Source organism: Corvus moneduloides, chromosome 1, assembly GCF_009650955.1.
Source record: "Corvus moneduloides isolate bCorMon1 chromosome 1, bCorMon1.pri, whole genome shotgun sequence".
In the NCBI taxonomy this organism is placed as follows: Eukaryota; Metazoa; Chordata; class Aves; order Passeriformes; family Corvidae; genus Corvus; species Corvus moneduloides.
The window spans coordinates 162510611-162525308 of record NC_045476.1 but is presented as its reverse complement, the minus strand read 5'-3'; the positions used below and the strand labels follow the sequence as shown (position 1 = coordinate 162525308).

Genomic DNA, 14698 nt, shown 5'->3' with positions numbered 1-14698 from the left:
TGGCATAGAATCTAATTTACCTTCCAAATACAGTGTTTCTGTTTTAGACAGACTGCCTCTGTTAAAGGGAGAAAATAATTTCACAAGTTGTATTCTTTTGATGTGATCTTGTTTATAAAATAACTGAGTGACTTGTTGAGTTGTAGATGCCTACACTGCAAACACCTCAGTCCTGAGGGATGTGGGCCAGGTGAAGAGTCAGGATTCTGAATTTCAGGAGAGCAAATTTTCAGCTCTTTAAGGAATTAGTGAATGGCACCCCCTGGGAAACTACTCTTAAGGAACTGAGAAGAGCTGGCAGCTCTCTGAGGACAATATTCTTTGAGTGCAAGAGCACCTAATTCCCATGTGTAAGAAATGAAGCAAGGAAGGCAGGAGACTGGCATGGGTCAGTCAGGACCTCCTGGTCCACCTGAAGTGTAAAAAGGAAATGCTCAAGCAGTAGAACAAGAGACAGGTATCCTGGGAAGAATATAGGGACACTGCCCAGATGTGTAGGGATGGGATCAGGGCAGCCAAGGGCACAACTGAAGCTGAATTTGTTGAGGGATTTTACAAGTGTGTTGGTCAAAACTGGAAGATTGAAGAAAGAGTCCACACCCACACACACAGATAAATAAGACAGGAGAACTGCAGAAAACCAACATGGGGAAGGCCAATTTTCACTCATGCTTGTGCCCCTTTCCAAACAGTGGTGGAAACTACACATTGACTAACTCAGGGCTTGTGCATCCTGAAGAATTTCACCATGATAGGTGTAAGGACTGCAGGAGTTTTCATTTTGAAACTGAATACAGACATCACTCATGTTCTGCAGGTTTAATGATAGTTAAATACCCTCTCTTTGGCATATAATTAAGCTTGTGGCACAGCAGTATCTGCAGGTGAGAACTGAAACTCAGACCACTGCTTCCTTCCACTGCTTGGCTCACAGGAAGATATATTGCCCAGAGAGGTGATGGATGCCCCATCCATGGAAACATTCAGGTCAGGTTGGACAGGGCTCTGAGCAACCTGATCAAGTTGAAGATGTCCCTGCTCATTGCAGGGGGATTGGACTTGGTGACCTTTAAAGGTCACTTCCCACCCAAACTCTTCCATTATTCTGATTTCTGTGTCTATGCTGAGCATGACTGCATAAATAAGAAATCTTTATTCTGTCCAGTAAGAACTATGTGTTCTACCCAAAGAGAAGACAGGACACACAGCCTGACGTGTGCTGCCCTGATACATATCAGACAACTCTTTGCAATCTGGAAGTCCGTTTAAAAACACCACATCTCAGGATTTTAAATTCCTTGTCTCTAAACATAGTTCTTATGCTCTTATCATCAAGGTCATTTATAGGGCAAGGGATTTATTTTGAACAAAACTCAGGGAGTCAGGTTGACATATTCTCTCCAACTTAAGCATTTCTCATTTTATATTCCTTCTTCCAGAATAATGAAGCAGCAGATTTCCATGAATCTGCAGTGAAAGATATTTACTGACAGACATAACATTTCTTTCATTCAGGACAATTCACTTTCTAAATTTACACTGAAATTAGCAACCAAGCAACCACTGACTATGCAAATCAAATGAGGATTTTAAAATTATGGTTCTGCACAGACTTAAAATTTCTCTCTTGATGCCTCAGAGACTTATTCCCATTTTTAATAATGCTACAAAAACCTATAATGAAACTTCTTTGTTGTTGCAGGTATCATCCAACTGAGTGCAATGACTTTGGCCTCAAAATTATTCTGTAAAAGATCACTAAGTTCAGCATAAACATGTCAGAGAGGAAGGAGGAAAGTTCAGAGACCTCTGCACCTATTAACAGTTTCATTTGCATCTTCTTTCTTTTTTACTTGGCTTGTCTGGTTTGTGCTCTCACCATTTATGGTATTACAGGATACAAATTTTCTGCAACATTAACTGTCATTTATTGTGCATCTCTTTCAGAATACATGGATGTATTTCACTGGCATAACAGAAGAATGCCAGCATGGAGCAGGTTTTACAATGTGTCAGCATGTGGGATTTGTGTTCTCAGCTTGAACCTGCCTGTGTGTTGGAGAAGCCACCTACTGCCTCCTATTTCCTCAGCTCTTGATGTATGGAAATGTACCCCCAGTTCAACCTTTTGTAGGGAAACATGCCCCTTAAAGCTCAGATCCTTGTGACTGATCCACATATGCCAAACGATTTTGTTGTGTTTCTCTGTCACCTCTGAGAAAGGCTGACCATGTACTAAAATCAGGCAGCAGAGGCCTGGAGCTGTGCTGTCTCCATCCTCAGAGGTTTTCAAGAAGAGACCAATAAAGCTGTGAGCAAACTGGGCTGACTTGACAGCTGACCCTGCTTCATGCAGGAGGTTGGACCACAGATCTCTTGAGGTTCTCTCTGACATGGATGATTCTGTCATTCTTGGGGTCTCTGTGTACTAACACAGCAGGAGGGCTAAAAATTTGTATATGAAGGAAACAAGATGTTAGAATTATAGCAAACAAAATAGGGACAATGCTCAGCCAGTTGTACAGTCAATGACCTTTTAAATGAACACAATTTTTCTGTGATGGGATAACTGAGTCCCAAGGATACAGCTTTGGGTGTCAATGCAGCACTTTCTCCTCATCATCTCTATATTTCTGATAAGAAGGCTGCCTGTAGTTTTATTTTTTAGAGAAAAAAATTGTGAAAGTCCTAGGAGGGAAAAAAAGGGAGATTAGCTTTATCACAACCCTTGCATCTAGAGAGATGTAGCAACACTGAGCTGTCAGGCCTTGGCAAAGAACCAGACTAATCTGAGTGCTCTGAATATTAGAAACACTTTGCATTGTGGATACCATGGGATACTCCTGAGGCTACAGAAAAGCTTATTCCTGAATCTCATCACTCCAGGGGCAGTTTTAGCAGTGTTTTATTTATGTGGGATGTATAACGTGTCCCTCAAATCTGACTGGCTTAATATGACACTTATTATACTTCCAGTTCTTTACCATCTGGTACAATCTTGGGCAGCCAAGGAGATTTTGCAGCTGCTTTTTATAGTAACATTAAGATTTCATAACATTTGTTCTTTTACAGCATTGCTGTAAGAGAAATGCAGACTCAGAATTCCTGAAGTAGTAGGACAAGAGAGCGAAGAGGTCAGTTAGTGTACAAAGATTGTCAGTCAGATACAGAAAATAAAATATCGAATTTAACAGGTTTAGTGTAATAGCTTCTTGTATACATCACTGTAAGAAACCTTAAAATACATCAGCATAGATATCATCATTCATAACTATGAACTGCTTTTTGCTTTTTTTAATTTAATAAAGTGTGCTTGGTTTTTCTCCCTGGAATCTGGGGAATCTGTTGGGATACTCCACTGTGTTCAGAAAAGATCAGCAATTCATAGCTTGACAAAAGCACCATATAGTAAACATCACCCTTATTTAAGTTTAGCTTAGTTAAATGCATATTAAAAGCCAAACACTTTCGCTCTTGATTTTTTTGTAGCAGCCCTTACATCACTCTCTTTATGAAAAAACAGCATATGTAAACAAAATGACCTTTGTTATATAAGAAACAATCTTCTCTAAGCTGGTGAACTGTTTGTATATGAAAAGGTTTTTAATTTTTAAATGATCACATAACAAAGCTGTTGAAGAAGATTAATCCAGGCTTGGATCCAACCAGAATAGCCATCGTATTTTCCATGTAAAATAGCCAGCTTCCAAGTGACCTCTGCTTATCTCCAGGCAAAAAATGCTTTAAGAAGAATCCCAAAAGCAGCACAGACCAAGTATCCTTTAGAGCAGCCTAAGACAGAGAATTCACAGGTATTAGCCAGTATGGCTATGGATAATGTGAGACCATTCTAACTTGTCAGCATTCCATGCTGCTGCTCCTCATTCCTAGCAGACAGTGCTGCATTGTGGAGCAAAACCTCATGAAAATCTTTTGTAAGCACAGAAGGGACAGAACAATCTCCCATCCTTGTACCCAAAGCTAGGAAGATATGGACTAGACAGATGGACCACAAGGTGGCTGAAAACTGGCTGGACCATCAGTTTCAAAGGGGAGGGGTGAACAGCTTGAAATCTGACAGCTGGTCATGAGTGGCATTCCTCAGTGTTTGATACAGGGCTAAAAATACTTGGCATCTTCACCATGGATGTGGACCATGAGGTGGAAGTCGTTCTCAGCAAGGCTGTGGATGGCACCATGGGTGAAGGCTGAAGGGCAGAGCGGCCATAAGAAATCCAGTGCCATCCACCTGAAGAGGGGTCATAAAGAAGAGCAACACAAACTCAGAGGCACACAGTGGGAGCACAAGAGACAACAGTTGAAAGGTGCAGCAAGGGATTTCTGATTGAATACAATGAAAAAGGTTTTCACCATGAGAATGATTAAGCACTTCAGCAGGTTCTCCAAGGAGCCAGTGTGACCTCCTTCTTTACAGATTTTTGAAACTGGAGGAAGAGCAGGGCAACTGGATCTAACTTTGAAGTTGTTGCTGCTTTGAGCAAAGAGTTGGGCTGGCGACCTCCAAAGGTCCCTTCTAAACAACATTTGTCTTTGTATTTAATTAAGCCCATATTGCTTTATTTGCATCCAAGGTTCCTTAGAGATTTAACAGTGCAGTAAACAGAGAACAAAGTTCAACCATTTGCATGGCTAAACATATAGTCTACTTTTAGGTGTACTGCTATAGCATTATAAAAGGAGTGTATTTAAATATTGCCTGACATATCAAATATAGCAATTAGGCACATGTTGCTGTGTCATGTAGGACTGAAACTGGGCAGAACATAACCTCATAAATAATTAACTCCTAGTTAATCATGTGTCAGCTTCTACAGTGAGACCAAGGAGGATTCTGCACAACTTACTATATAGAGAAAAGGGCGTTTGTACAAACACCACCCAATAGTCTGTGCTTGTTTTCCATGTTGCACTTCTAATGTTAAAAGAAACAAACAAATTTTGGGTTTGAAACCTTAACTGACAGTGTGTCCCCACTGTCTTGTTTTCTGTGATTCTTGTTTGTTCCTCTATAATGGCTACTTCAGTTTTCTCTGAAGAGCAGAGAGAATATCTCACCTACCAGGGTGAATTATTCATCAAAGATACTTTAAGAAATAATTTTTAGAACAATTTAGGCTTCCTTTTCTGGCACAGCTGAATCTAATGTTTTCCTTGATTCAATTTATTGTTCTTTGGCATTCAGAGAATTTTTCAGCGTTGATTCACCTGTAATCTTCTATAAGGGAAACCCACCAAAATATAACATTTCTACATGAGGAAGGAACGTAACCTGACATAAATGGAAATGACTGAAAATTATAAAAGTGGGTTCATATTCCACAAAGACTAACCTTATGTCCAATTTTCAAGTGTCAGAAAGAGCAAACCATTTATGACATCTGGCCTTCCTAGTGCAGGGTGATCCTCCTGAAGGGTGGCTCTTAGTTTTCTGTGTTTGCAGAGTACACACAACACCAGGAGCCCAGCTTGGTTAGCTGCCAAGTTATAATGTGTTACAGGAGTGTTCATGGTGACTGTGAAAAAAAAAAGAGTTCTTTTATTTTACCAAGAGTTGTTGTGGAGGCAAAGGCAAGTACTGGAGTGAAAAAGGACTTTGTCATATGATTTGGGAAAGCTTCCTCCTAGGAGAAGCAGTGACTCAGAAAACACTGCTCATAGTTCCTGTAATATTGTCACCAATGCTGCTCACCTACTGAGAGTAAAAATGATGTAATATAAAAACATATAGAATTACAGCTTGTATTAAGTAAATTTGTATGAAAAACTAAAACCAGATATAGCCCAAGCTACAGTTAGAAATAAATTTATTTGTACTTCTACAGAGAATGGTACTTACTTTTAAGTCCTGGCTAAAAAACCCCAGATTGTTTTGAATTCTCATGTTATATAGACTGAAGGCATAAACAACAACATTTTCTTATTAGTTCTGTTCCCAACTACTTTTTTTGTATTGGCAAGTTCACTTGCTGCATCTTTTCTAAAATTAAGCCTTCAGCCCTCTTTTTTTTTTTTTTTTTTTTCCTTCAGGATCAATCCCACTGAACTCATTATCGCGTTGCTACCTGAGACTGGAAATGCCTGAGGGCGGGAGGAGTTTCTCCGGGTGGAGCTCAGTCATCCTGCAGAGCAGGGCACCGGTCCAAGGCTGCGGAAACAGCACAACAATAACCAACTGCTTTCTGGTATCTCTGTTAAAGTTCTCCATTGTTTTAAAGGAAAGCTGGTTTACATCTGTCAGCAAATTGCATTTTGGTCCCTTCACTGAACATGGCTGGAAGGGACATTAATATAATAATTGTGAAATACATCATTCTGCATTGTCCCTATTGTACCAAAGGAGAGGTGATTTTTTAGAGCATGTTAGGAATGTGCAGTTTGGCACAGCCATGTGAGGCATTCCCTTTCAGGCCTTTCTTCAGGCACTGCAAATTGCTCATAGGTCAAAAAGCCAATCGTACACTAATAGATTACATGTGTCTTTGATAACCATAGTACATGCTGGTCATAAAAGCTGGTTCAACAAAATTTCTAGTGTCTTTCCTGTCTTTCCCTGGCTATAATTACAAGAAAGCAGCATTGTTTAATTGAGAAAGCACGTTAGTGGAGTTCATAAATGAATCTACAAACAGATTTTCCTGAAAAGTCTCTTCTTTAGTTCATATTTCCCTGGGTTTTCTCCCAGATTTAACAAGATTTTTCATGGAAGCTTTCTAACAGAGATTTGCTGCTAATATATTGCAGCACCACTAGAGAGCTGACTGACTTGAACAAGATATGATCACCCCTTCATAATGACATGCATGATTACCCCTGCAAATCATGCAATTATGATAAAGATTTCAAAGGAAAGAAGGTAATTTATTTATGCACTGTCCAGAAACATTCAGTCTCTTGTGGAGGAAAACCTGAATCTCAATATGGAAGTCTTCAGAGTAACTGTAACAAGACCAATCAGCTAACCAGGAAGGAATCAAAGACATTATCATTAAAGCAGTGCCAAGAAAAGTCCTACAGGGCACTGTGCTGCAGTATGTAGTTACAATATGATAAAAAGGCTGCATTTATTTCAATACTAACATCTTTAAAAAGCAGGAAATTTTGTTTGGGAGACAGCAACCCTCGAGTTTCCAAGTGATCTGGACCTTTCTAATTCTTCTCAAATAACAACAGCCAAGCCTTCTGTTTTTCAGCAGAGCCAAAAAGCAAGCCTTAAATATAAACAGCACTAAAGCTTTGGCACAAAGCGGAATTTGTAATTCAGCACTAAGCCAACTACTGAATTTATTTTTCCTAGCACCTAAATACCCCATGGGGCTTGTAACACCACTGATGCTTGGTGCCCTACAGCCCCATGGCACAGTCTTTTCTCTGAAGAGCTTACAGAACCCACAGCCAAGCAACATGGGCTTGTTTTGTCTTTATTCTCTAAGTACAGATGGCATTCAGTACTGCTAAGTTAAAATAAATATCAGAATTTAAATATAACAGCCACATCCTCCAGACAAGTGATTGCATAAATATGCAAAGTCTGTGGCCTTGCTTTCATATTAATTTTAACTGCATCTCACATCATCAGGCAAGGTTTTCTCCTTATTATCTTTCACTACCTGTCTCATTTCAGACAGCAAAGCCAACTCCAACACATTCCAACTCTATGATAACAGAACATCCATGGCTACCTCTGTAGTCAATAGCAGAGCTCTGAAAATGTGTGCTTACCCCTCCAGCTGCCAGCAAGGAAAAGGAGAAGGTGCATGAGATGAAGATTCAAAGGTTGCCCGTGCATAAGCAATAGCTACTGACTTCTGCTTTCCCATTCTGTTCAAGGTAGAAAGAGCATGCTCTTCACAGTTTTCCCATGAGATTTCTGGCTCAGGTCATCTCATGCATCCTGTTTCCTGTGCCAGGGAGTGCTTAGTCTCAGCCAGGCATCTGCTATCACTCCCTAGGATGACAGGGGTCAGATTGCCTGTGATCACAGTAACCCTGAACTATGCACACTTGAAAAATAGGGGCTTTTTAAATATCCTCTTGTTTCAGTGCTCAACATTTGTTAAGGTTGTTTTCACCCTGTAGCTAAAGCACCACTGAAAAGCATAATGGAAATACCCAGTGAATAATTTTGTCCTTTGTCATGTACAAGACCTTTTCTGATTTGCCACAGGGGAACATGCAATGTTTCTGTGAAAGCAGAGGGTCAGGATGGAGGCTGAGGTCATCAGGTTTTTCAGCTGTACAGAGTTTACAGAGTTTATAGACTGCCTGACCCTTACCTTTGGAAATGGAACTCACAAGTGGTTCCTACGGAAGTCATTAGAACTTAGAAATTAATTAGAAAGTCATTGTACTCCAGTGGTATCTACAGCCATCAGGATCCAGATTTTGTTAAATGCAGTATAAACTCCAAGTCTTTCCCCTAGGGAACGTTTTCGCTCCATCTTTCCTCACCCTTACTGCATATTCTGCCCCAAGGCAGAATGGAAGCAGTTAGTGGTAGCTGTAACATGACTGCTGTCATGTGAACACTTCTCACTGCAAACTGTGGGGATGCCAACACTGATTTCTCTTCACATCTAGTTTCTTGACATTCAGCCACCCTCAGAAATGGTTACGTCCGAGTTGCAAATTAGTCTTTAGTGTCCCCTCCTGCAAATCATCTACCCATCCAGTTTTAATTCCTTCAAATTGATAAAGAGAGGCGAAATTCCCATTCCTGGGCACCCTATCAAATTTCCTTGTTATCCTTGCTTCAAGCAGGGGATTAAGCTAGACACCTCCAGCGTTCCCTTCCAGCTTGAGTTTTTCTTTGATCCTACATTTTATAAGAGATGGTATATTGAGTGTCCATGTCCAGGTGTTGTCAGTGGAGGAGCTGCAGGGGTGGTCTCTGTGAGAAGAGGCCAAGGACTCCCCTGTGTCAGAGCCAGCTCCCGCCTGCTCCAAAAGGGACCTACCACAGGACACAACTGGAACAATCAGCTACAGTGGTGGCACCTCTGGGAAAACAGTTAAGAAAGGACAAAAAATCTGCACATCAGCTGAGAGAAGTGAGAAAAATGTGACAGAAGCAATGCTGTAGACACCAAGGTCAGTGAAGAAAGAGGGGAGGAGGTGGTCCAGGCACCAGAGCAGATTCCCTTCTAGCCCATGGAGAAGACTGTGCAGGTCATCTCCCTGGACCCCATGGAAGACCCCTCAAGAGCAGGTGGATGTACCCCGAAGGAAGCTGCAGCCTGTGAAGAATCCAACTCTGCAGCCTGAGGAGAGGAGCCCATACAGGAGCAGTTTTCTGGCAGGACCTGTGGCCCATGGGGGACCTGTGCTGGAGCAGTCTGTTCCTTAAGGTCTGTATCCCATGAAAAGGACACACACTGGAGCAGTTCTTGAAGAGCTACAGCCCATGGGAAGGACTGACCCTGGAGAAGTTCATAAAGGACTCTATCCTGTTAGAGGGACTCCCCACTGCAGCAAGGGAAGAGTGTGAGGGGGAAGGAGCAGCACAGAGGAAGTGTCATGGACTGACCACAAACCCAATTCTGCATCCCCCGTCACTGAACAGAGAGAGGCAAGGGTGTAGAAGAGTTGGGAAGGAAGAAGTGAAGTTGAGCCTAGGAAATAGGAGAGAGTGGCAGCAAGCTGTTTTCAGCTGTATCTTTTCTTCTCACTATCCTGCTTTATTTTTAATTTGCAATAAATTAAAAGTTTTCCCCAGGTCTGTCTTGCCTGTGATGGTAACTGGTAAGGGATCTGTCTGTCTTTATCTTGACCTGTGAGCTTTTCCATCCCATTCCTGCCCCCATCCCGTTGAGGAGAGGGAGGGACAGCAACTGGGTGTGGTCTGTCAGCCAGCCAAGGTCAAATCCACCACCGCAGAGACTGAAACAATAAAACTGTTGTCCATTTAAATTCTTTCAGTTGTCAGTTTAAGTTCTTTGCGTTCATTGCTGTCCTTTTGGGTGAATAAATACAAGCTTGATACATAAATGTAACACGGATGATTTCTCAACAGGTTCTGAAAAACAAGAACCCACTAGCAAGGCAGTACTAAAGGATGGCAAACCAGAGTTACTGCGAACTGAAGGACTGATTGGTTTCACATCCAAAGGTGAGCAGGAGTCATTGCTATCTCCCTTCCTCCACTGCAGTTATTTTCTTTTTAAGTTTTAATCCTCTGCTCTCCCTAGTGTCCACTTTTTTCCAGAAGGGGGAAAAAAAATTACTTCTGGTAGCACTCAAGATGGAAGGAATAAGGAAAAGTACAAGCTTGGAAAAAGGCTGCTCACATTTACTGGTGAGTACTGTGCAGCGTTTATCTTGCACGTGTTGATGAAACCTGCTTTGAATGTTTGAAACTGGGTTCTTGCAGATCAAACAGAAACAAAACTCCCAAACCTCAGCAGCTGCAGAACAGTTACAGCCCCAATGACAGCTAAGGAATTAGCAATGCCAAGTGAAGAATGTCACAGTGGATTTGCAATTAGATATTAGGAAGAAATTCTTTATGGTGAGGGTGGTGAGGCCCTAGCACAGGTTGCCCAGAGAAGCTGTGGCTGCCCCATCCCTGGAAGTGTTCAAGGCCACATTGGATGGAGCTCTGAGCAACCTGGTCTAGTGGAAGATGTTCCTGCCCCTGGCAGGAGTTGGAATGAGATGATCTTTACAGTCCCTTTCAACCCAAACTCTTCTGTGATTCTATGATGATTCTATGATTTTCCTGGGAAAGAGAGGGGAAATGCTGTATTACTATTGATGCATTTATATGACAGGTATGACAGCTGTTTGTGGCACACTGTAAACATACAGGCTGTTAGTGGAAGGAGCCTGCCTTTGTAAGGGTGTGCAAACATCCTGGATGCAGACTGTGGCACTGTAAGCAAATGTCCACTTTTGACTAGTGGTGTGGGCCAATGTGGTGCAAGAAAATAGTCTTACTCTGTAACCAGATAATACCTATCTTCCAAGACTACCCACAAGTAACCAACTATGCAAAAGCAGGTGACAGGTAAGGATGTTCCACAGCATTTGAATTTCTGAGCATCATTGCCAGTAGTTTTTTATGTTTGCAGACCAAAGTAAGTCTTCCCTCCAGCCTGCCATGCTTCAGACCTGTAGATACTGCTTACACCCAGCAGGATATAAAGAGGATTGGTAGGTTTTGAAAGTGTACTTCCTGCTTATAACAACCATGGAGCAACTTAGACCAGCATTCAAACTGACATTGAGATGAGACCACTGAGAACAGAAGGAGCTTGGACTGGATTTCAGTTTAGATACTTCAGATGGTACCTAAAGATTGATGTGATAAACCTCAGATTAATTGTTCTAATAAAGGTACAGAGACACCAGAACAACTAATACATACATACGGGAAAGTTGCAAGTTTCTCAAGAAACATTTGCATGTCTGCATCTTTCCAGCTACAACTGATGAGGAAAAAATCCCACGCTTGAAGTCATCTGCACATTCAGTGCTTAGTCTGTCGTTGGAATGACTAAGAAGATGATTATGGAGGATTTTTTCACCTTTTTGTTTTGACTGCTAACAATTACTAAGACTGGCAAATGACTCTGCCTGAGAGGTTAGGTCAAAGTTTATAGTTCAGATGAACAAAAACTAACAAGCTGGATTTTCCTTCACTGCCAGCCCACTCGTGTTGAGTTGTATGAGCAGCATTTTCTGTATGATGCACAGTAATGCTGTTATTTGGTTCCTCTGGTTTAGAAATAAAATAATTCTATCTGCACCTCTCTTCACCATGACTCACGTCTGTAAGATCACAAGGGAAAAATCAGTGTGCAGCTTTCTTCTCTGTCAGACAAACAGTGTTGGTTGCCATCATGCCTTGACATTCAGGACCTGAGCTGCCTTCTTCTTGAGTGTTTCACATCTGTGCAGATAAAGCAGGTACAGTAGCTCCACAGGATTTATTTTATCCAGTTTATTTACCTTGCTCCATCTGTTCAAAGTAAACAAACACTGTGAACAGGGCAGGTAAGAGGCTGAACTGGATGTACAGAGGTAATTAACTGTCTTATCTTTTATTCAGCTAGTGCTCTTCAAATTTAATAAACAAGTTCTTTCAGGCACAGATGAAGAGCATACTTTCTTCTTTTATTCTTTCTTTGGAGTGTAAGCACATCCTAAATGGAGGCAAGGAATTTCAAAAGTACCTACTGATTTTGACTGTGTTTTTATATATTGAATTTGAAGTAGCTTAATAGAAATTTTCAGAAAGGCTGCCTCTGTGACTGTGGTTGCAGTCAATATAAATTGGATATATATGGCCATCATGGCTTCTGGGCAGCCGATGACATCTCTGAGAAAACGTCAGGGAAAATTATTTACCCTTTCTCTAAAAACCAGAAATCATATAAAATGCAGTTGAACTGTGGACTTTCCATCCCTTCTCTTCTGCTGCTGATAACAGAGGAGAAAAAGCTACAATTATTTGTTCCTGCCAGTGTGCAAAATCAAAGTTCTGTCTTCTCCTAAGGACCTTCTTGGAGTGAACTGTTTCCTATAACTGAGGTCTTGGGGTTTCCCCCACCACAGAGTACTCCTTTTATCTTCCTTTTTATGTGCAGTGTCTTCCAGCTGAGAAAATCCCAGGTCCCTTTTGTCATTTTGTCCACAGTCACTTAATTCTTGGTAGGCCTAGTCTCAGATTCCCCTGGTAAACTGTCTGTTTGATTTTCACTGAGACTCAGCAATCCTGTTTATGTTTCACAGAAACTTCAAAAACAATTGACTTGATTAAATACCCCAGCATATGTGTCCACAGCCACAGAGTGAGCTCCTGTCTGATCTTGCCTGAAGCTAGAGCTCAGGACTTGTTAAATTAATTTAACATCAGCCTACACAGATCATCTAGCCCACCACTTCCCTTCAAGGACAGGGAAGTACTTCCCATGTCATAAACTTCCATTTTGGCATAGAGTGATCAGACACATAATTGTCTGGAAGAGGAAGAATGCTGTTCTTCTATGGGCTCCAGCTCTGAAGGTCATGAGGAGAAGGCAGGAGTAATTTCAATTGGTAATGACAGAAAATATTCATTCAAATACATTCAGTGTGTCAAGTGGCACTTTAAAAATCCTTTGAGGGCAAGATGGACACAGCTGCAGGCGACTGCTTCTGTCTAGGCAGGAACAGGGCACAGAGGGATCACATTTGCTCAGGCCTGAATTATCTTGCACAAATCACATTAGAAAGATTTTTCTAAAGGCTTCTTGAAAGATCAGATTTGATAACCTCAAAATCAGCTCTTTAAACTAGGACAGAGAAAACCTCGTATGTTTAAAAAATAGTAATAGACAAAACTTTGCAGTAATTCAAATTGATATAAAACCTGGAGGATCTGTTTTCTGGGAAATGTATTCAAGCTGCTGTTACATGTCACAAATAACTGTAACTTCATACAAAGCCTTTTTCAGAGTGGTTCTCCCAGTTGTCTTCACTACAGACAGCAGACGAAGAGTGTTCAGGGTCAGTGGGCTATGTCAGGAATTGCCTCTGAGGAGCTTTGTGAGATTAAAAGTTGGAGTTTTTTGACAGTTACTTTCTGTTCCAAATAATGGTTTCAAAACCAAATTTTATGTGGGTTTAGCTATGATGCTTTCTTCATTACAGTTCCTCACTTGTGCTGAGCTTACTGCTTTGACAGGAACACACTGGCTCTAAGTCTTGCTGTGTATTTTAGTTCTTCCATGCCAACACACATAAGTAGTTCTCTCACCCCCAGTGAGATGTCTTTTACCTCCTGAAATCAACACACACTGTACTGAGGTCAGAGCAGCCACCAGTATTTTAGGCACTGAAAATGAAAATAAAATGCAATCTGATACAGCAGAGGCTGCAATTGCTAAAAAATCCCTTTGGAAATTTTCATCTTAATGATCTCCTTTGCTGATATCAAAAGGTTATGGCCTAACAGCTTCCAATTTCTGCACTCATTGCCTGTGTAAAATCATGCTGCCTTTTTAAAAAATGATTCTGAAAAACTTTTCCCTGGACTGATTCATTTAACAATACTCTTCAATGATATTTAAACACACTTAGACATGGTCATGAATTAACCTTCATAACCTCCATTATGAATTCATGGGTAGCATACTTACTACACAAATTAGTTACTGTTAGATGTTCAAACAATCAATTTCATGCTTTCTCTCATGCTTTGGGCTTACAAAAATATTTACAGAGCTCTCTCGTTAGCTTTTCTCAAATCCTTCATTAAAATTTCTTCTGCAACAATAGAGAAGCCTTGGCAACAGCTCATACCCTGTGCTGGCTGCCTATCACACCCATCAGGATTGCTTCACCGTTGCCTTAAATTCCCCTCCGTGACTGTACCCATCTGTTGTTTCATGTCTTACACCTCAAAAGCGATTTGGGGCAGGATTAGCTTTTCATTTCAGATTTTTATTGCTTCAGTCACAATGGGATCATTTTCTGTGACAGAAATTCCAACATGCAACATGCACAGTAGTGAACAAATGGGGAAGACAGATAGGGAAAGGCAAAATGACTTGCTTAAAATATCCTGTGAAAGCTGGGAGTCAGAGCACTGTTCATCTTTCTGTGTTTGCATCCTTTTTCTCACAGCTGTCATCCTTCTCATTACAGAGGAAGTCCAGGCATTCTAGCAAGGATGAAAAATCAAATTTGAAAAAAAAAA

General features: G+C 41.0%; 2 long non-coding RNA genes across 2 annotated transcripts; one reads left to right on the top strand and one right to left on the bottom strand.

Moving 5' to 3' along the window:
- Nucleotides 1-3279: 3279 nt before the first annotated feature.
- Nucleotides 3280-8598, bottom strand: LOC116455989. Its single transcript, XR_004244519.1, has 4 exons — nt 7741-8598; nt 6084-6166; nt 5352-5534; nt 3280-4249 (listed from the first exon to the last, which is right to left on the bottom strand). It is a non-coding gene; the product is annotated as an uncharacterized LOC116455989 (long non-coding RNA).
- A 1343-nt stretch (nt 8599-9941) lies between these two features.
- Nucleotides 9942-11774, top strand: LOC116450723. The gene is made up of 3 exons (XR_004242962.1): nt 9942-10126; nt 10206-10312; nt 11088-11774. It is a non-coding gene; the product is annotated as an uncharacterized LOC116450723 (long non-coding RNA).
- Nucleotides 11775-14698: the final 2924 nt, after the last annotated feature.